Genomic DNA, 22,523 nt, shown 5'->3' on the forward strand with positions numbered 1-22,523 from the left:
AATGGATAAGGAATTTCGCGTGTTGATAAAATTATGCTTTTTGAAGGGAAAAAAGACAGTTGAGCAAAAACTTGGCTTGATGCCGATTTTCCGGACACTGACCCAGTAGACCCAGTTAAATCAACCATCAAGGATTAGTCTGCTAAGTTTAGATGTTGTGAAATGAGCACCGAAGGAGGTGAACGCAGTGGACGCCCAAAAGGGGTTGTTACCGACAAAAACATTAAATAAATCCACAAAATGATTTTGAATGATCTTATATTGGAATTGAAATAAATAGCAGACACTCTAAAATTATCAACTGAACGCGTACATCATATCATTCACGAATATTGGGATATTAGAAAGCTCTGTGCCAAGTGGGTGCTGCGCGAGCTCACTTTTGACCAAAAACTACGAGTTGATTAATTGGAGCAATGTTTGAAGAGGATTAAGCGTAATGAACCCAAGTTTTTGCGTCGATATCTGACAATGGATGAAACATGGCTCCATCATTTCACTCTGAAGTCCAATTGACAGTCATCCGAGTGGACTGCACATGATGAACCCGCGCTCAAAAGCGTGGGAAAACGCAATAGTCAGCGGGTAAGGTTATGGCGTCTGTATTTTCGGATGCGCATGGAATAATTTTCATTGATTATCTTGAAAAAGGAAGGACCAACAGCGACTATTACATAGCGTCATTGAACCGTTTTAAGGACGAAATCGCCGAAAAACGACCGCATTTGAAGAAAAAAAAAGTGCTGCTTCACCAAATCAATGCACCGTGCCACAAGTCAAAAAAAATGTGTTTTACTATGGTAGACCGGGGACGTTTCAATTGACCTGTTATATGGACAACACAGTGGCTTATTGTTCTGAAAAATTTTTCGATGGCGCAGAACAGAGAAGAGAAAAAACTTTGATGTTCTAAAATCAACTAAGAAAAATTAGTAATAACATAATATTATGATTTACATCCTAAATGTTTTTCCTTAATGTAATAAATATATGAAAAATATAAAAGCGAACAAGTTGAGCTAATATTCTGCTTGAATATTAATGATAATGGTAATTTCGAAAATATACCGTGTTTTCTTAACAAAAGAACAAATGGGAAACCAATTTTACTTCAATTTTTTTTCCCGTATTTTAATTAAAATTCCGCGATATTTTATACCGTTTTTTATAGCTTCGCGTTTTATACTTCATCTATTCGTATCCGAAAGAAAAAATTTACTGCCCAATATATAATCGGGGTTTTATAACTGAATCCGCCGAAGAAAACTTCGCTTATATAAAATCTTTAAGCTTGTTAAGAAATTTTATGTACAAGGGTTTTTAGTATAATACCCTCCCTGCTCCTCTCAATGGCGGCATAAGGATCTCCCGTCGCGTCCCTGCGTCGAAACAGACCCCGGCCTCGCGGAAACTTTTTTAATTTCGTACATTAGCAATTAGAAAGCCGGAAAAGTTATTTTGATTCGGTTATCAATTATTTTGGAGGGGCGGAGGAAGCTCGCCCCCTGTCCCATCGGCATCGTCCAATTTAATTAAAATTAAATTGTGCATCTTCTCATTACGTTCCGATTCTAATTGAATCAAATCGTATCGAAATCTTCGTCCGAAATTTCGAATTAAATTCGTCGTCTACGGCAAAAAAATTGCGTACCTGAGAATGATGATTTTAATTAATTAATAAAGTTGGATGTAGAATTTGCTTTGTAATTTTCTTCTCAATTGCTTACAAAAATTGCTCAATATACTTTTTGAATTATGGAATGGTTCATTATTATCTATTCGTCTTTTTTATAATTATGCTATCGCACTCGGCAAGCAATGTCTTGCCTGAAGATTGGCTTAAATAATGTATTTCGACAGAAAAACAAATACTATAAGATATGATTTTGCTGTGATATTTCTTTATATCAAAATTTTTATTGTTCAGTTATATACACACAGAAGATACTATGTGTTAGCAACTTTATTTTAGTTATTTAATATATCACTAGAAAAGGAACACACACTATAACTCATGAAACAGCTAAATCAGTAAATATCTCCAAAGATCGAGCCGGATGAATAATATATCAATATAGTATAATATTTAATTTATGTATTCTATATATAGGTCGATTTTTATAGTGGCGGTCTCCATGAAAATGTCACTCTGACAGATATATGCCAGTTGAAAGTCCCTGGCCTGACACATAGATGGCGCTACTAGAATTAAATCCATAAGTGTTTTAGTTAGCCATAAACCTCAAAAGATGCGTGTATAAATGCGACAGCTGTCGGATCATTAGTTTGTGAATTATAGCATTTTGAGTGAAGCAACTTTTGTAATTGTGAAAAAAAGGATAGAAAGGAATTTCGCGTGTTGCTATAATATTGCTTTTTGAAAGGAAAAAATACAGTTGAAGCAAAAACTTGGCTTGATTCCGAGTTTCCGGTCTGTGCCCCAGGAAAATCAACCATCAAGGATTGGTATGCTAAGTTTAGACGTGATGAATTGAACACCGAAGACGTTGAACGCAGTGGACACCCAAAAGAGGTTGTTACCGACGAAAACATTTAAAAAATCCCCAAAATAATTTTGAATGACCGTAACAAGTGGATGCCGCGCGAGCTCCCTTTTGACCAAAAACAACAATGAGTTGATCATTCGGAGTAGTGTTTGAAGATCAGAGATTTGATAAATCAGAGTTATTGCATCGATATGTGAAAATGTATGAAACATGGCTCCATTATTTCACTCCGAAGTCTAATCGACTGTGATTCGAATAGACTGCATACGATGAACTCGCTCCAAAGCGTGGGAAAACGCAACGGTCGGCTGGCAAGGTTATGGCGTCTGTATTTTGCGATGCGCATGGAATAATTTTCATTGACTACCTTGAAAAAGGAAGGACAACGACTATTAACAGCGACTATTACATAGCGTTATAGGACCGTTTGAAGCACGAAATCGGCGAAAAATGGTCGCACTTGAGGAAAAAGAAAGTGCTGCTTCACCAAGACAATGCACCGTGTCACAAGTCGATGAAAACGATGACAAAAATCCATGAATTGGGCTTGTCATTGCTTCCTCATCCACCGTATTCTCCGGATCTGACCCCCAGCGACTATTTCCTGTCAAAAGTTAGAGGGTCGCTATAATCAGTGTATCACTGTTGAAGGGAATTATGTTGAAAAAAAAATTTGACAAAAAAATGTTTTACTATGGTAGGCCGGGGACTTTTCAATTGACCTGTTATTTACATTGAACCCTTTTCCACACCACCTATAAGTTGGAGTTCTAGGCGCGTTTGTTCTTGTATCCCCTGGAGTCCTAATTGTAAAGACATTTTGATATCACTCTATTTCCCCTTCGTATGTTCTGTTAATACATTTATACACCTTTCTTGCTAAAACTAGATTTAATTATTCGATTCTCGTTAATGTATTTGCCTGATCTGCAAAACAGTTACTATTCTTTCTCTCTTGATACATTTTAACCAAATGCTCATGTATATTCTGAACAATTACACACATATCTGTGCACATCCTTTATACTCTACGATAAGATTTCCTACAGTTATCATATATTAATTATATACTCACTTTTACTTGTTTCCATTCTCATCGCCCTGTCTGCGAAATTGGCAGCATTTAATCATATTCAGAAAGTTTTACTCAAGTGGATAAGTAAACTGTTAATTTCCAATCTCTCTAACATTCGTTCACAATTCCATCATTTTTTCTTCAATACGTCTTATCGAGTTCAGCCAAACCGGAGGTGTTATTAACCATTCCTCTTTCTAGCACGAAGTACAATATGTCTGCAATGAATTATTAATAAATATTATGACTAATAAAACCTAATCAATTGTCATTCCAAAAAATAAATATTTTCCATCAAATGTTGTTGTCATAACACTATTTTAATTATAATCTAGCCATGAGTGACCGTTGAGTGTATTGGTCCCATTCTGACCAAATTTCGACATTGCAACTTATTTTTCTAATTCATGTGGTTTTCTCGAGAGAAAAAATTTTTCAGATAATATTTTCCACTGTAGAACGTATTCATCGTCATCTATATAAGTTATGGCATGGCGATTTAAATGAGAATTTATCTTTACTTGATAATGATTTTGTTTCCTATTCTAATGTACAACTATTTTTATACCTACATCAAATTTTTCTATTTTTAGGGAAGGCAAGAGGTTTAATAAAAGGGCATATGATTACTCTATTGATTGTCTTTTGTCTATTTAATGTTTTATTTGTATTCTAATTTATGTATACATATATTAGGTCTATATATTAGTTTGTGAAAAAGTTTTTATTATAAAATGTCGGTAGAATGTATTTTTTTTAAGTATGGTCCATCGATAGCTGCGACTTTTTCCCATGATTCAGGCAATTTACGGATTCTATTTCAAAAGAGCCATGTATCTTGTGAGGCTATCCACTAAATTGACCAATTTTTTGGTTTCTTCATAAGAAATTAGGCATTGATTAGACAGTTCACGACTCATTGGGTGGATTAATTAGAAATTAGAAGAAGCAAGCCCTGTAGAATATGGCGGTTGAGTTAGCACTTCCCATTTTAGTGTTTCCGAGTATGTTTTCGTCAGTTTTGCAATAATAATAATAATAAACTAATAGTACTCGATAACGATGTCCATTGATGGTTTTACCGAGTAATGCCTTCAAATCATGGTCTTACCATTTTTTTAGCTCTTCAGAACGATCTTTATCTTAGGTGTCAAAATCGCCACTTTTAAAAGTCTAAATCAATATTCACATGTTGAAATCGTTGGAGAATGGTTGAGATAAGCTTCATAAGCATGCGATGACATTCAGCCACCTTTTTCATCAAACTAAGTAAAAAGTAAAACTTTCCGCAAATGTGATTTCGGTACAAGTTCAAATACTTTCAGCGCATTGAGAACATTTTTCTTGCACACTTCAATGAAATAACGCATACTGAAACTCTTACTGAGCCTGTCACTGAGGCATCACATGAATTTGGTTACAAATGTACCCAACATAATTAATATACAATAACACAATCTATTGTAAATCTTTTAAAATTAACTTATAGGCTTATATTACATATCATATATGAATATCGAATTGGTTGTACCTTACATATCTTTCTTATGTTAAAAAAAAGCTTAAATGGTTCTATTCAACATGGGTAAAAGTTGATAATTAGTATAGTATTTGACTTTGATTTTAAACTATATTGGCTATATATAAATAACATTTAAAGGTATCACCCAATTGAATCAAAAAGTTTTAATTAAATACAAATTTCGTTCCGAATCGCTAATAAAATAAATCCGTATCGAAATCTGGACCGATTTGCGAATTAAATTGCCAACCGATAGTGTTTGAGTTGATCGGCATTTGTTTGCGTATCGTGGAACGACCCGCGAAATAAACGGAAAGAAGTTTACTGGCGTTCGTTTACCGACATCGCGACGTCAAATGATGCTTGACGAGAGTAATTAGTTTTCGGCGGATCCAAACGAAACGGCTGTCTATTTATGTCAGATGTTTAATTATATATATACAGTGCACGCCATGTCTGCGAAAGCTTTGAGGCTAACTTCATGATAGACTCGCTGGATGTTTGTAGTAGTAACGAGAACTACATAGTTTCGAAAAGTTTTCCACCCTTGTGTTCAGTTTTCTCTACATTTAGCTGTTTCAACATCAAACGAATTCAATCATCGTTAAACTAAATTTTTTTTATCCTAACTGTTTCATATTAAAGAAACGAGGCAATAACTGCTAATAATATAAAATTATCTAGAATTATTAGCATAACGTTGAACATATACAAGTAAATAGAAAAAACAACAAAATAATATAGAAACATTATGTCTAAAGATGTATTATCGTAATAAAATAGAATATATTCTGAATAAAGTAAAGAATATATGTACTTATCTGTTTTTATTTTCTCTATATATCTGTTATACTATTTTTTATATTATTTTAATAATATGTTCGTAATTATTGATGTATTCCACATTGTATTCATTCTAACATGTTTTTTCCTTAATATACATTTATGAGTATAATATTTTATAGACATATACACATGAATCGAAATATTTTCTATCATTTTCCACAACTAATTCCTTACCACAAGTTAAGCTACATGGTGATATCATATCGAAAGGAAGATGTTGGTTTTTAAGTAATCATCGATCCAGCATTTCGAAGCCAATGTGTCAGCCAAGCCATATATCTGAACTGAAACAGTGGTGCGAATATATTGGGTGCGACACAACTCTTGCAACTTGTAGCCATACATTGCCATACGAGAAGATAAGTTTAGATCCGTTACTTGCTATTTTTGGTCTCTTTTGCAAGAATTCGCCCTTTGGTTTGGTCAATTGACGTCCGTATATATCTGCAGTCTCATTCGGTTTTAATAGTTTGTAATTTAGCCTCTAAATATCTCACAATAAACACAAAAAAAACACTCGGTATTGACCTGGATGGCTCCTTTTCTAACCCATTAATTTTCGCAGTTGGGATTGTTATAATAAATTAATTTTGCATTGCTAGTCACAATACGCGACAGAAAACTCTTCTTTTTAGACCCTTTTTGATCTTTCTCATGGCATATAAATATCTAGAAAAAATTGGCTAAAAGCTCTTTGAAAAATTAGCTGGGGTTTTCCTGGCCCAACAAATCTTGTAATTTATTGTCTTAAAACTCTTTTGGTCATCCAAACTGTTCTTTCTTGTTGAAATCGAAATCGGCACTTTTAAATATTTGACACTAAAACCAACATTTGGAATATGACAGAGTAGCATCATTATAAGTTTCTAAATGTAGGAGTATATAGGAGGTTTATCTTACATTACAACACTTATTAATCGAGAACGTAAAGGAAATAAAATAATAGGATAGTTTAAATTTTAAGTTTTATTTTTAAGTTTAAGTTAACATTTATTTGAACCTACAAAGGAAATAGCAATTTTGATACTTGGATAATAATCAACTTTGCTTTTATTTTAAAGTATAATATTATATTTTTGCATTTCTGTAATATTTCGTAATAACTGTCAAGATCTTGTCTCACTCAAATTGTCTTACGTGGACAGAAATTATCGCTTAAAATCTGTTGAAGCACTTTACTAAAGATAGCCAATGCACATCATAGATGGCGTCGAATATACTACCAAATACAATTTGCATTACATACAAATGTAAACTCGGAGTGGATTTTTCATTCTCATTTAATGCCCTTTGATGCGTCTAGACATGCGACCGACTCAGTCTATAAAATTCAATTTGTTACTGGACAAATGTCAAATGTCTACAAAATTCTTCAAAACATACAACACACACAAGCGGCAAACATTGTACGTTTTGATGAGGTGAATTGGTCATTTGATTGGATAAATTATAATACTAAATAACCTTAATAATACTAAATGTAAAACTGTTATTTTATACAGAGAAATATCAAAACTATCGAATACAGTTAATTTAGGTTGTTCAATAGTTGTTTATAATGTTAAGCATACACCTAAGATATGAATACCAGCTTGGTGGTGCAGTGGTAAAAGCGACAGGACGGTCCAACTACTATTGCGATAGTCGCAATTAGTCGGGTTCGAATCCTGCTGGGGCATGGTCGTGAATTTATGTTTGTGATTGTTTAATATTTGTGATTTTCCTAGGCAAGAGTGCAAAATCCGACGAGGAAAATGATCCCAGTTACACCAGTAACCAGGCTGAGTAATACCGGATTTCTTCTGGGATGAGTTCTAAGGACCGTGGTTTGGCGCCCATGTAGGTCCAGTCCAGATAAACCCCTAATTGCTAAAACGAGGCTTTAAAATATATATATCAAAAATAAAAGATATGAATATCACACATAAAATGCTCTGTTGATTGGGAGAATATTTGCCAATATATAAAAAGTTATTTTTACTTTGTTCTAAAATTGTACTTTTAACAAATCCCAAAATTGGTTATTATTTATTCGTTTCCCAAAACCATCGATGCCTGCTTTTCGACTTTCTCTAAGTCAAATCCTATATGGAACTCGATTGTTATTTCATCGCCTTTTATTTACTCACAAAATAAAATTCAATTACCTCCTGACCAACCATACGGAAACAAAGCGATAATAAAAGCACCTGCATCGGCACAAAACACAAAATCAATCGGTCCCACGTAACAAAACGGAATTTTATTTTATATTTGCCCGTTCGATAATCGGCTTCCAATGTCAGTTTATCCAGTGCTGAAACTAAAATTTCATTTCCCCGTTGAGGGAAAAAGGGACTGATAATTTAGTACGGGTCCCTTCGAAGGAGGAATTCCTTCAAAAAACTGATAAAGCAATACCTCCATCACGCGCCTGTATCGCCAAATTTCATTTCTCAATTATGTTTTGTTCCTTACTGAATGTAAATTATTGAAATAACACATAGGAAACTCCAAAAATAAATGTTTTCATTTAATTTTATTTTATATATATATATTAGTTATTTTCTGCAAAAAAAACAAACTTTTCTTTTCCTTTTTACTCCGCAATGTTATTGCATGAGTACAGGGTGAATCATAATAGTTTATATTCTGTAAATAACAGGTCATTTGAAAAGTCCCCGGCCTGACACATAGATGGTACTACTAGAATTAAATCCATATGTTTTTTAGTTAGCCCTAACACTCAAAGCATGCGTGTATAGATTTAACAGCTGTCGGATCATTAGTTTGTAAATTTTAGCATTTTGAGTGAACAACAACAACAGCAACTTTTGTTATTGTGAAAAAAAAATGGATAAAAAGGAATATCGCGTGTTGATATAATATTGCTTTTTGAAGGGAAACAATACAGTTGAAGCAAAAACTGGGCTTGATACCGAGTTTCCGGACACTGCCCCAGGAAAATCAACCATGATGGAGTATGCTAAGTTTAGACATGGTAAATGAGCACCGAAGACGGTGAATGCAGTAGACGCCAAAAAAAGGTTGTTGCGGATGAAAACATTTAAAAAATTCACAGAATGATTTTGAATGACCGTAATTTGAAATTGAATGAAATAGCAGATACTCTAAATATATCAACTGAACGTGTACATCATATCATTCACGAATATTTGGGTCTGAGAAAGCTCCGTGCAAGAAGTCCAATCGACGGTCATCCGAGTGGACTGCACACGATGAACCCGCTCCAAAGCATGGGAAAAAGCAACAGTCGGCTGGTAAGATTATGGAGTTTGTATTTTGGGATGCACGTGAAATAATTTTCATTGACTACCTTGAAAAAGGAAGGACCATCAACAGCGACTATGAATTGCTGTTCTTTAGTAGCATTAAAACTAGATAACGGCTATACAGATTTACTTAATTTTTGTTTTGCAACGTTTGTGTTTTTTAAGAATTAAAACATGGAACAACTACTATTGCGATAGTCGCAATTAGTCGGGTTCGAATCCTGCTGGGGCATGGTCGTGAATTTATGTTTGTGATTGTTTAATATTTGTGATTTTCCTAGGCAAGAGTGCAAAATCCGACGAGGAAAATGATCCCAGTTACACCAGTAACCAGGCTGGGTAATACCGGATTTCTTCTGGGATGATTTCTCAGTTGGTCACTCGCCAGTCAGTAGGCTTAATGCCGAGGACCGTGGTTTGGCGCCCATGTAGGTCCACTCCAGATAAACCCCTAATTGCTAAAACGAGGCTTTAAAATATATATATCAAAAATAAAAGACATGAATATCACACATAAAATGCTCTGTTGATTGGGAGAATATTTGCCAATATATAAAAAGTTATTTTTACTTTGTTCTAAAATTGTACTTTTAACAAATCCCAAAATTGGTTATTATTTATTCGTTTCCCAAAACCATCGATGCCTGCTTTTCGACTTTCTCTAAGTCAAATCCTATATGGAACTGGATTGTTATTTCATCGCCTTTTATTTACTCACAAAATAAAATTCAATTACCTCCTGACCAACCATACGGAAACAAAGCGATAATAAAAGCACATTTAAAAAATTCACAGAATAATTTTGAATGACCGTAACTTGAAATTGAATGAAATAGCAGATACTCTAAATATATCAACTGAATGTGTACATCATATCATTCACGAATATTTGGGTCTGAGAAAGCTCCGTGCAAGAAGTCCAATCGACGGTCATCCGAGTGGACTGCACAGGATGAACCCGCTCCAAAGCGTGGGAAAAAGCAACAGTCGGCTGGCAAGGTTATGGAGTTTGTATTTAGGGATGCACGTGGAATAATTTTCATTGACTACCTTGAAAAAAGAAGGACCATCAACAGCGACTATTACATATCGTTATTGGACCGTTTGAAGGACGAAATCGCTGAAAAATTTGAAGAAAAAGAGTAAGTACTGTTTCACCAAGACAATGCACCGTATCTATATATATATATATATATATATATATATATATATATGAACTGCTGTTCTTTAGTAGCATTAAAACTGGATAACGGCTATACAGATTTACTTAATTTTTGTTTTGCAACGTTTGTGTTTTTTAAGAATTAAAACATGGAACGCAAATAGGCTAAATCACCGAATCGAGGAACTAGAACTATTTCTGAGAACAAATAACATAAGCTCTAATAATAAACAATAAATTCAATTTCAATTAGTAGTATTTGTTTTTTTTTATTAGAAATAGAAATATAAATAGCGAATTCTTATTAAATGATTATTTAGGTAGTTTTAAAACAGATGATCGAATAGTCAGGGCCGTGTTACAGACGGTCAGGTCAGGACAGGTCGTTATTCTATCTGGACAGCTTGAAATTGTTTATTGTTATTGTTTTTGATATCGACTATACATTCGTCCATCACATTTTGCTTTGAAGATCTCGAAACTACACTGTTTCTACACAAATTTCATTGGCACCCTTCTGTGGAATAGTTTTCCAAATATTGGTGACTCCAGATTCTAATAGTCTACGCCTTCATTCGGCAAGCTTTCATTCAAATTCCAATGGACTGTGTTAACTCACGGCAACTTCAGCCTTACACCTTGAACTGTCATGCATGCGTCGGGAATCCACGGACTAGGGGCGTCTCTCAAAGCTTGATTGTTTCTTATTTGGAATAGTTTATGGCATCAATTCACCTTTTGTAACCTTACAGCTTCAGCTGCAATGGTTTTGCCCGAACTCCACTAAAACAAAAAGCTACTAAACACTCCTAAAACAGATGGCGCTTACACAAAGCCGCGCTAGTCAAGGCAGTAACAAACATATGTAACTTACATGGTTACTTATAGACTAAAGTTGTATTGAAGACCGCGTCATACAATATAAAAGACGATGTAGATACAGGGCCTGAAAGAAATCTCGATAATTTTGTATTTCTATTCGTGTCATTTTATGTAATTACCTAAACATAAATAGAATATTAACCTAACTAACGACTTTAAAAATAGCTGATAGTAACATAAAATCTATACTTCAGCTTGATCAGGTGAACTATTTAACGAATCGATTCATTTTTAAGTTTAAATGATTGAACCGATTTGCTGTACCGACGAAAATAATTATTGCGTGATAAAAATCCATTTATATTTCACGACCGTGATAAACGAAGTTGTTAAAAACACGAAATGAAAACCACCATTTTCCTATCTTTTTTCGTTCGCTTTTTTATTCGCACAATTGTGTTTTGTAACACAAGATAATTAAGAGCTGAAGGGGAAAACGTGACTAGATTGGAGAGTGGGTTTAAAGGGGAGCACCGGCATAGGAATTTGTTTAATTGTTGTACAATGTATTTCACTTGTCCATATAAGTTTTGAAACGTGTAGGAATTGAAATAATTTACCTAAAAATAATGTCGATATCTGTATTATTATTAACTTTGAAGACGATATAATAAATTATAAAACATAATAGAATTTTTTATGGATTATCCAGTATCCAGTACATGTTTGCCAACATATTAATAACCCAAATTAAATTATAGTTGCAGTAGAATAGCAATAACTATAGAGGAATTTAATATCATGGCATCGAACACATGGAAAGTTTGGAAGTTGAACATCTACTAAAAATAATAAAACTTCTTTGAGCATTTTGCAATAATTTCATTAGTGGTGTTAGATATAAAATGATGAGAAGATGTCTCTCTACTGCTTTTCTACATATTATTGGATACATTTCTGCAAGACATTTTTTAAAAACAGATATGGTGTTAAATAAAGTGCTACAAACTTGAAAAAATATGTTGAACCTTCTAGGATTCTTCATGAAATATGTTAGTTTGTATTGCAGTGCCTTAAGACTTCTTCTTCGCACACCATTCATAATTGATTGCGTGGCTGGTAATGCTGAAGTACCAGGAAATCATGTGATTCTTCCGAACTTTTGGGTTATAACTGCTTATAATGAGTGTTATTTGTTTTTCCTTACACTAACTAATACGAGCCACTTATGCTTCTCACGCTGATACCCAAGGATGTATCACTATCACGATATGTCACATATCTTGGTTCATAATATCTGAACTGATTTTGAACGATCTTCACAAAATTCTTTTAATATCTCACAACAGTTATCAAATATGCCGATATCAGTTCTCTAGTGTTATCTCTGTTATGATTTCTGTTTGTGATCATTATGGTACTCAATTAGCCTTAATAACTCATATAATTAATATATTTTATGTTTTTGATACAATCTTGAACGTTCTTATGACAATTACATACGGATTATTTCACATAATTTTCCTTAGTTGAAAGCAGCCGAATGCGTCAGCCATTTATTTTGGTTTCATATTCCTCTTTTTGCGGAAGCAAAGGAGTAATAATAGACAAAATTAAAAAACCCGTATTCTTCTCTTATTTTTTATTTGTAACGATACTTAAACAATACACACAATACGTACAAGATACCCTATTCTTTATGGTTTCACATTGACACCCTTTCCATTTTGTTTCAGCCTACTTCGAATAGTATGAAATCACTATCAAAAAAAAAATGATATAATATTAACAAAATTATCCTTAGGGGCCTATTTAATTGAACAACCAGTTCCAGTATCAACTGAAATACTATCCATTGAACTATTGGCCTAATTTATTATATCAATCTCTGAGTTCAGAATAGTGAAAAGCAGAAATAAATTATTTAGATGTAATACCATTCTATGTAGTTATATATTGTATGAGTTATAACATAAAAAATCAGGTTTTAAATATATTTTATTATTTTAGATCCAACTAAACTCACATTATTTATCAATTTGTTGATTCCTGAACTTGATTTTTAAAATGGAAAATGGTTTCCATTTAACCGAGCCGAAAATACGATTTTCATATTTGGTTTTCCATGAGATTTGTTTTTTAAACATTTATAAAAAATTTTTACCGGATATTGTTTTTACAGTTTCAAAATGAATTAGACGAAAAAGCTTGTCGACAAAAATAAAAAGAATTTTAACATATTCAATTTCAGTAAATTGTAAATACATGTGTTCTTTTAAAATACATTTTAAATGTGATATTTGGTATTGAATCTATTATTTTTATATTTTAAACAAATCGGTTACTTGTTGTGGCAAATTGTATCTATATGTGAGAATAGAGGATGGGCACGAGGTGAAGTGATAGAACCCAACGGGATTATTTATGATTTATTCGAGTGATTGGCAATTTACAGTTAACGACACAGCTGCTCGAGGGAGCCCGGAGAAGAAGAGACCGTTGTTTTTTTTATTGTTTTTTTCACTTTTTCACCAGCTGAAAAGGTTTCCTTGCTGATGTCAACTCAATTTATAAGAGGGGCAATCCGATGAAGGCGCTTTATTTGGTGTAGGGGAACCGTAGGCGGCTTGTAGAAGCGCTTTTAGGGGGATAATTTTCGGGGTTACCGGATTGGGAATGTCTCTGACAGCGATCTGTTGGGCGCATTTTTGGAGAAAGCTAAGGTTGCATGGAATTTCTGGTATAAGGAGACTATGAACCGTCTTATTTTTGGTGTGTCAATTTTCTGATTAATTTCGGTATTTCTGACAATGTCTGACATGAAGATATTGAGTAATGCTAGGGCTAATGGGGAACCTTGAGGGACTACTGATTTCACTGATTTAGGACTGGAGAGTATATTACCGATCTTTACTTGAAAGGACCTCTCCGACACGAACACAGTAAATTTATCAGGTCTTCGGGTAAATCTGCTTCTATGTCTATTTGTATTAGGCCGTCGTGTCAAACTTTGTCGAACATCTTTGTAGGTCTAAAAAGACCGCGCAGGACTTGTGTTTTTTTTCATCGGTAATTTCTGCGGCCAATCTAGTGGTCTGATGTGCACATGAATATTTGGCTCTGAACCCGTGCTGTTCGTCTGGTATGATATGATTCTACTTAGTGAACCAGTTGAGTGCAAACAGGATCGCTCTTTCAGCAATCTTGGACATTGAAGTAACCAGGCTGATAGGCCTGTAGTGTGAAGGCGAAGAATCTGCTGGTTGGTTGTTATCGCTAATTGTTCTGATACTGGATGAATGTTCACATATATTAACTTTAATGATTTCGACATTTGGATATTAATTTCGGGAACTGAAAAGTTATGATTCTTATGTGTAAATTAAAGAATGTATATGGACGAATTATCAAATAATACACCAAGAACCAGAAGAACTTACAACGTGATCAGGTGTAAAAATTTGTAGCATGGTTGCAATGGTAGCAATGGTTTGTTCAATTTCTGCCAGTTCAGCAATTAAATCAATCTAAAATAATCGTAACACTAATAGACATAATGCGGTTTTCGTATTAGAACATTGTTAATGTCGATTAAAGGCCTGGTCTTTAATATATTTCGAAATACATGTTAAACCGTAAATTAAAGACATAAAAACCCGCCTTTCTTATAGAAATAATATATCTTATAGCATAGAAAATGTTAAAAGTTCTTGTTTATATAACAATAATTAGAAAACTTAAATTAAAAAGTTGAAATACTGTTTTAACAATGGAAGTAAATCGAAACATTTTTACGGACATCAGATTGTTCAAATAGAAAATAAATTATAACTTAGCGAAACCTCCACAAAATAAATCATATATACCGTTTCAATTACAGCTTTTCTTTTATGTTCGTTTACTTAATACGGAAAAATTTATTCCTAGTCAGAGAAACTAATCAGTTTCAGCTGTTGACAAAGAAAAAAATAATAAATTCATGAGAGGGGCTCGTGAGAAATATCGATTAGTCGTCAAGCGTCAGTCAGTGACAAATTAAATGTCAACACGAAAGATATATTTTTATTGGAAGTATACCCCCACGCCAGAGTATTAGTGTTGGCCTGTTAAGTATAAAGTGAACGTGTTTGTTTTCGAGGTGGAGAATGTATTGTGAGTTTTTAAAACTTATTTATTAAATTTGTTTGTCGAGTTTCGAGCTACTACTTTATTTGTTTGATCGAAATTGCTTATTTTTGAAATTAGGTTTTTAGTTTACCCGAGATTACAAAATTAAGGTGTTGTTCTGAAAATATAATAATTTTCCTTGGCACATGTTTTACTTGTTAATCATTTGAGGAGTAATTAATATCACTCATAAATACTACACCAGCAGCTACGAGTTTTTTTAAAATTTGCCGAATTAACCTCAATATTAAGTATTTTAATTAGCGTCGCACACAGTCGAACTAGTCGATAGTCAAAAAGGTTGTCGCCTGAAACAACAGATTAGACGCACTTTTACCTTTTACCAACGAGTGTTTACCTGGCCTGGACCTACAGTTTAACGTGGGCTCCGAACCACGGTTCTCGGCATTAAGCTTACCGCCTGGCGAGTGACCAACTTAGAAATCATCCCAGAAGACATCCGGTTTTACCCAACCTGGCTACTGGCGTGACTGAGATCATTTTCCTTCACGGATTTTGTACTCTTGCCTAAGGACAATTACAAATGTTAAACAATCACAAACATAAATTTACGACCATGCCTCAGCAGGCATCGAACCCGTGACTATCACAACAGTAAGAGGACCATGCGGTCTTTAGCACTGCGCAAACCAACCCGGCAATAACATTTTTATAAAATATTTTTTCAAAATACTAGCTGACATGAGACATTGTTGAGTATAAAACATTTTTAAAATACATCAAAAGACGATATCTAATCAGACATCTAATAATTTATATTCTAATTGTACATTATTATTGCCTTAAAGATTATAAAATAAAAAACTGTATATTAAAATATTATTTGTTCAATATATACTTAAAATTATAATATTTGAATGTAAATGTTATAGTTTTGGTTACAACACCTTCTTTGCTTTATGTATTTTTAGGTACTTAATTGTACACTATCCATATTATATATAGCCATGCATAATTTTTCATTGTTGCCCTTTGCAACCTCATTAATTTTGTTCATCCACCAGAACAAGCAACACACAATCATTATTTCTCTTATTACATTAGCTCAGCATGTTGTACACAATTTCTCATTTTAAAGATTTCAACATTTGCTGACAATATTCGAATGAAAAATTTCTTTATAAAATAACTTCATTTTGAAACAAATTTTTATATTTTAATTATTTAATTTGGTTGTAAAGTATAATGGATTAATGACCACCAGATATTTTTATTGCATCTTTTCTGTCAATCTTTATCAACTATTTAGCTACCGCACACTTTTTAGATAAAATAATGATTTTGTTTATCGTTAAACAAGACTGTTTTAAAATTATTATTCATTGGAACTTCAATGAAAAGGAATTTAACATTTTGCTAACAATCTTATTCTTTCGTATTCTGCTAACATACTTGAACAAACATCGAGACATAAACATCAAACAATGTAACATAAGTACAGTCAACAGTATTTTACTATTTATAAATTAATATATTGTTCTTCTTACCCTATTACCTTCTTACATATTACATAAATAATATGGTTCCCCAATACTGCTCTTAATGCACATTGTTGTTGAAATCATATTACAAATAAAGAATAAAACCATATATTTACATATAATATAGTTGGAATTTCCATCAAAGAGCTAATAATAGTTGAGGTAGCTCATTTCACGAACCTTTAAAGCAGTGATAATGTACTCCAGGAATCGACTCCATTATGTTGAAATTCAAGATTTTTAAAAAATTACGTTTTATTTGATATGCTTTAAACTAGTTATTATAAATTCAAATACAGTTATGCCAATTAAGCTAAAGTTCAGATTAAATAATTTAATAGTTTATGTGATTTTGCTATGATTTAGTAACCTTATTTCAGGTTTTAAGGTCAAATCTTATAATAACCTCATTAATTCATTCGAATTAGAGGTCATCTTGTACTTTGTTGGTTATGTAACGATAAGCATTAATAATTAATTAAAGAACTTTGTTTTGACATCCTTGAGTTACTAGTTGGTTTAATGTTTTAATACAACCTCATATTTGAACTGCATAAGTCCAAATAAGTTTAATAATAGACTGATGAACCAATCTTTTTGATTTTAGGTCAAGTTGGGACTATCTTCCGACCAACAAGTACATTTCTTTGATTTTGAGTCTGATCTGATCTGCTTTTTGTCTAACGTGATGTCAAGGAGATTATATGAATCATAAATAAAGCTACCAATAATTAAATCCACATTTTTATATTTTCATTACAATTTTAATTAGAATTCCATCTATTGTTTCTTCACTCAAATATATAATTAAAAAAAGATTAATTATATTATAATGCTAATTTTGATTATTACTCCATATTTCGTTAATAAGCCAAAACAATTCTAAAATGTCCTCTATAAAGTTGTTGGCATCACAGCCTCATAATGTAATTACTGAATTATTATAATGTAAAATAATTAAATAGTTTGAATGTTGTTTCAACTGTACTTCTCAAATACTTCATTAGCAATATATCATTCTAAAATAAAAATTTGGAAAACAGAGATATAAGCAATGAATGATATTTTTTATGCATAGAAGGCAGCTTTTCGTTATTCTTTTGTTAGGATCCCGGCCCAATATTAATTCTGAATGTATAAATAATGATCGGTTATCTCAACAAAACACAATTTCGATTGGGAATGATGGTTGGAAATATTTTTTACTCGAATATGTTGTTTGTTCGTACTTTTTATGGTCGATAGGCCTACTGGGTATTATATTTTAACGTATACAACGTTAAAAACAATAAACATGATATAACATTTCTCTCCATATTTTCATTCCAAAAAAAATGGATGAAATTTGCCCAACATTGAAAACAAATTTAACATAGTGTTTATTTTAACTTAACGTTATCTAAATGGATCATAAATTTTCTATCAGGAATTGATTTTGAGCCAATATTATGAAACTTTGTGAAAGAATTTGCGTTACAATGCATTTAGTTTTATTTTTACATTTGCTTTCTATTTTGTTTAGAGTGCTTGATTTTATCAATTAATCACCAGTATGTTCTGAGGTTTTGGCAATGGATAACAACGAAATTTGTCTTAAATATTGCATTGCAAATGTAATTGTGTTTCAAGCGACTGAAAATGGTACAGAAATTGTTACAATGTTACAGCCACCATCGTCTTCAACCAAAGTTCAGCATCAGTACAGTGAAGGAAGTTCTTAGACACTGCATCAGGGTTATCACCATCTTGAATAGCTAGAATTGTAGACGATTTCTGACCAAAAAATCAACAAACAACAAATTCCTTTATCATTTCGTGTTACTCATTTTTGGTCAATAGATTATTTATTTATAATGTATTCATATATATAATCACCAATTGAGCAAAATATAATTATTTAAATATTTATCAGGTAATCATAAATCGCATATTTTTTGTACCAAGTTGTTTTGCAAGGTACGTTCAGTGCATTTCATCTCATCTTAATTTATTAGTTCATTTACAGAAATAATAATATTTTGTATTTGAATCATTTCGCGAGCAAGGCAGGTGGTATACCAGTAATTTCACAACAAAGCATAATGAGACCTGGAACAAATGAGCTATAAAGGGTACTGGGGTTTAAAAAAATGTATAAAGGTTATAAGCTTAAAGTTACTGTGTTTGCCGATAACATAAAAACAAACCTTGGATTTTTATTACCAGGTAGGAACATATTCTTGCTGGGGATCTCAGAACTACCTTGTATTTATCTTTTTTGGGCAGTTTATGCAAGGTAGTTAACCTTGGACATCTCTTAGCAGTTATGTTGCATAATGCTCTCCTGATATTGCATAATCCATTGCATGGTCTCATCAGATACAATACAAGTACAATGGATGTGTGTAATTTTTTTTGAATATTTACATATTAAAATTATTTCCTTTAATTATACTTGCTTTTCTAGCAGAGGTAATTCGAAATTAAGCTTTCAAGATAGTGAATAGAGATACTAATGGTTACAAAAAAAATTGTTATTTATTACAAAATTGCTTCCAAGTTTGTCTCAGTTTTTTTCCTATTACTCCTGTTCTTACTGTTTCAATCATATATAATTATGCCACAATTAATCAGCCGAAATAGAGAAGAGAATAAAACCTGTTGTATGTTTAATTTATATGTGGATATTTGTCATAATTTATTTACTAATATTTTATTTTGTTACAGATCTAACACTACATGATTTAGTGTGTAAGTATATATATTTATTTCTTGGATTGCCTATATAACAAACTTGACTTTTAGTAAAAGGACTCTAATAACTCTTATTATATCGGATATAAAACCTCGACATTCCACAATTTGTTATTATTTAACAAGCTGCAGTTAGGATAGTCAAAGAGCTTGTAAAATTAAGGAGTGTAGAGAATCAAGCCATTGTTTCAAATATGTGAAGCCTTTAGAAATTTGCTCAGTTTTTGATAATATTTACCTACCAAGAAATGTCAATAATAATAAATGTTTACTACGGTTTGCCATCAGAAGAATATATTGCGTTATGAGAGCATTGATGTAAAATATATCTTGAATAAACCAACAGAATCATAATTTTTTTGTGATATCGCTCAGCCACATGTTAGATTATATGTTAGCCACATGTTAGATCGTTATGAGTGTAATGAAGAGCTTCTTTAATACGTTCTACTTTAGCCGCTTTAGTTATAAAACGTTGGAAACAGCAAGCATCAATTATTATGACTACTAATGCTATGAAAGCTATTTTCACAGCACTCGGAATCTTATAAGATCAAGACATATTTACTATTTTAGTGAACAATTCATCTGCTGGCAGATGGCATGCACCTATATTTATCGTTATAAAGCTTTCATCATCAACTCACAGCCGGTGCTTGAAAGAGTGTCTACTTGTCAACTAATACGACGCAGATTTTCTGGCCTCGGATAATGTCAGTTTCTGATTTTTTAGATGGTTTTCTAAGATCTTGATCCATATTTTCCTCGCACTTATTCGCTGTGTCTTCTACCCAAAAGGTCGATTTTACCACAAAGGGCTGTTACGAATTCGTTCACTTTTCGTGCGACAGATATGTCCAAACGAATTACTTCGGTTCTAGTACGAACGAGAAAAATCTTTAAAATTACATACCATATCTAATTTTTCCATATTGATTGTACACTTTTTTAAACCAGCTTTTATTTAAAATAATTTATTGCTGATGGAATATGTTAGAAATTAAACCAAAATGTAACTACAGTAAATCTTGTTTGCGCAATCATATTTATACCTAACTTTTATTTATACTCGAAAAACAATTTCAGGGAATTTGTTTTTGTGACAAAATTGTTTTTTCGCTTTTTTTCTATTGAAATATAACATTTGAAGTACCTGAATTTGTTGTAATATGTAGCGAACGTAAACATCGAATAAAATTGCCGTGTATTTTGCTTTACTACTTTCAAATATTTTTCCCAGCCTGATCGCCATGCAAAATAAAATTCATGGACATATTCGTTTATTTCGCTTTTGTTTTAATTAATTTTTGATGCCGGATTAATGGAAATTATTTTATAAATTAAAATGTGTACCTTCTGCCGATATAAATTTCCAATATATGGATATGAAATTAAATATTGAACGATAAAAAAAGTTTGTGTTGTACAGGTACGTCCATATTTACCTTCAAATATTGTGTCATGTATAGATTTTGATCCTGTTCTAATATGTTTTAATTAGTACTGTTGCTTCTTAGACAGGTACTTAATATAGTAGTATAACGTGATTGTTTTCATGTTTCCATCTCACGTTTCCTTGTCAAGCAATTTTAATATAGTATATATTTCCTTATTTTTTATTGCTACCTGTATACTTTTTTCTTAAAAAATTCTACCAATTTCTTCCATATCTTTATATTTAATCACTACTTTCCCCTAAATGTATTTTCCATATCATCTGTAAAAGAGTTAGTATCCATTGTTCTTCTTAGTATCCATTTGGTCTCATTCCAACCAAATGCTGATCTATGTTCTGAAGAATTACACACATTTTCCAATATTAATTATATGCTCATCTTTAGTTTGTTCCCCTGTTATTATTCTGTTTTGGTAATTGCCAATGTCACATTCACTATCAGAATCACTGATCAAGTCAATTACTAAATTATTAATGTCTAATATATCGATCACTTGTTCACAGTTCCACCATTCGTCATTTTCTTCTGTGTGTTTTATAGAGTTCATCCGAACCGAATGAGTTATTCTAGACAACGCTTCCCACTTGTCCAAACCGTTCTTCATTGTATATCGACGTCTACCAGCATATCTATTATACTAATTAATAGGATATGATTAAATCATTTTACAAGCTTGTTTCTAAAAAAAATAAATGACATAAAACACAAACATTTCATGTATATTTACCGAGAGACATTTCGAAATTATTATTAAATTAAATTTTTAATATATAATAATTTGAAATTAAATTATGATTATTTCGACATTTCGCAGATTATCGGTTTCCTCCGAAATAATTCTAATAAATTATGATTATTTAAAGAGCACAATATGTCTAACTCACACGGTCTAATTTTAAAACCAAGTTACAAACTGCAATAGGCAATACGGTCGACGTCGTGATGTGTTCACTGGAATTTTATATTGGATGGTATGACAAACTAGAACGTAACAGCGTTTTTAGTTCTTATAACGTATATTAATTTGAATGTAAATTAGGAAATTAAATGAGACATATGACTTATGGCGAAGAAAATATTTTTACATTTATACGCGTAATACAACACAACAATTGTCAATTTTTTTATTGGACACTTATTGGGAAAAAAGGATTTTTCTTGTATTGCTCAATATTTTGTGTCTACTCTTTGTGTTCTTTTTTTAACAGTATATGGAAACTCAAGTCAGTTAGAAACCGGGCAGAAAAATCCCAAAACAAAATAAAGAAAAACACAAATGTGTAATTCGTTTTTAGGAATTACAACATGGAACGCGAATGGGCTAAATCAGCGAGCCCGGAAACTAGAACAACTTCTAAGAACAAGTAACATAGATATAGCTCTCATATCGGAGACTTATGAGGGTTATGATGCATACTGGGCAGTACACCCCAGCAAATGTGCTCGAGGTGGAACAGA

The 22,523-nt window shown here is 32.4% G+C and overlaps 1 protein-coding gene across 11 annotated transcripts in view; it reads left to right on the forward strand.

Moving 5' to 3' along the window:
* Cad87A (Cadherin 87A) overlaps window positions 1–22,523 on the forward strand; it is a 727,969-nt gene that overhangs the window by 313,624 nt on the left and 391,822 nt on the right. For 9 of the 11 annotated variants that reach the window (XR_013008485.1, XM_076419263.1, XM_076419271.1 and 6 more), the window contains one exon: window positions 19,582–19,605. The exons of the other annotated variants lie outside the window; for them this stretch is intronic. The gene's annotated coding sequence lies outside the window, so the exon portion shown is untranslated. The remainder of the gene's footprint in view (window positions 1–19,581; window positions 19,606–22,523) is intronic. 11 annotated transcript variants of the gene reach the window in all.

The sequence above is a fragment of the Rhynchophorus ferrugineus genome, unplaced genomic scaffold (assembly GCF_030347505.1).
Source record: "Rhynchophorus ferrugineus isolate W39M unplaced genomic scaffold, kcgeb_rfMv2 rfM1, whole genome shotgun sequence".
Classification (NCBI taxonomy): Eukaryota; Metazoa; Arthropoda; class Insecta; order Coleoptera; family Curculionidae; genus Rhynchophorus; species Rhynchophorus ferrugineus.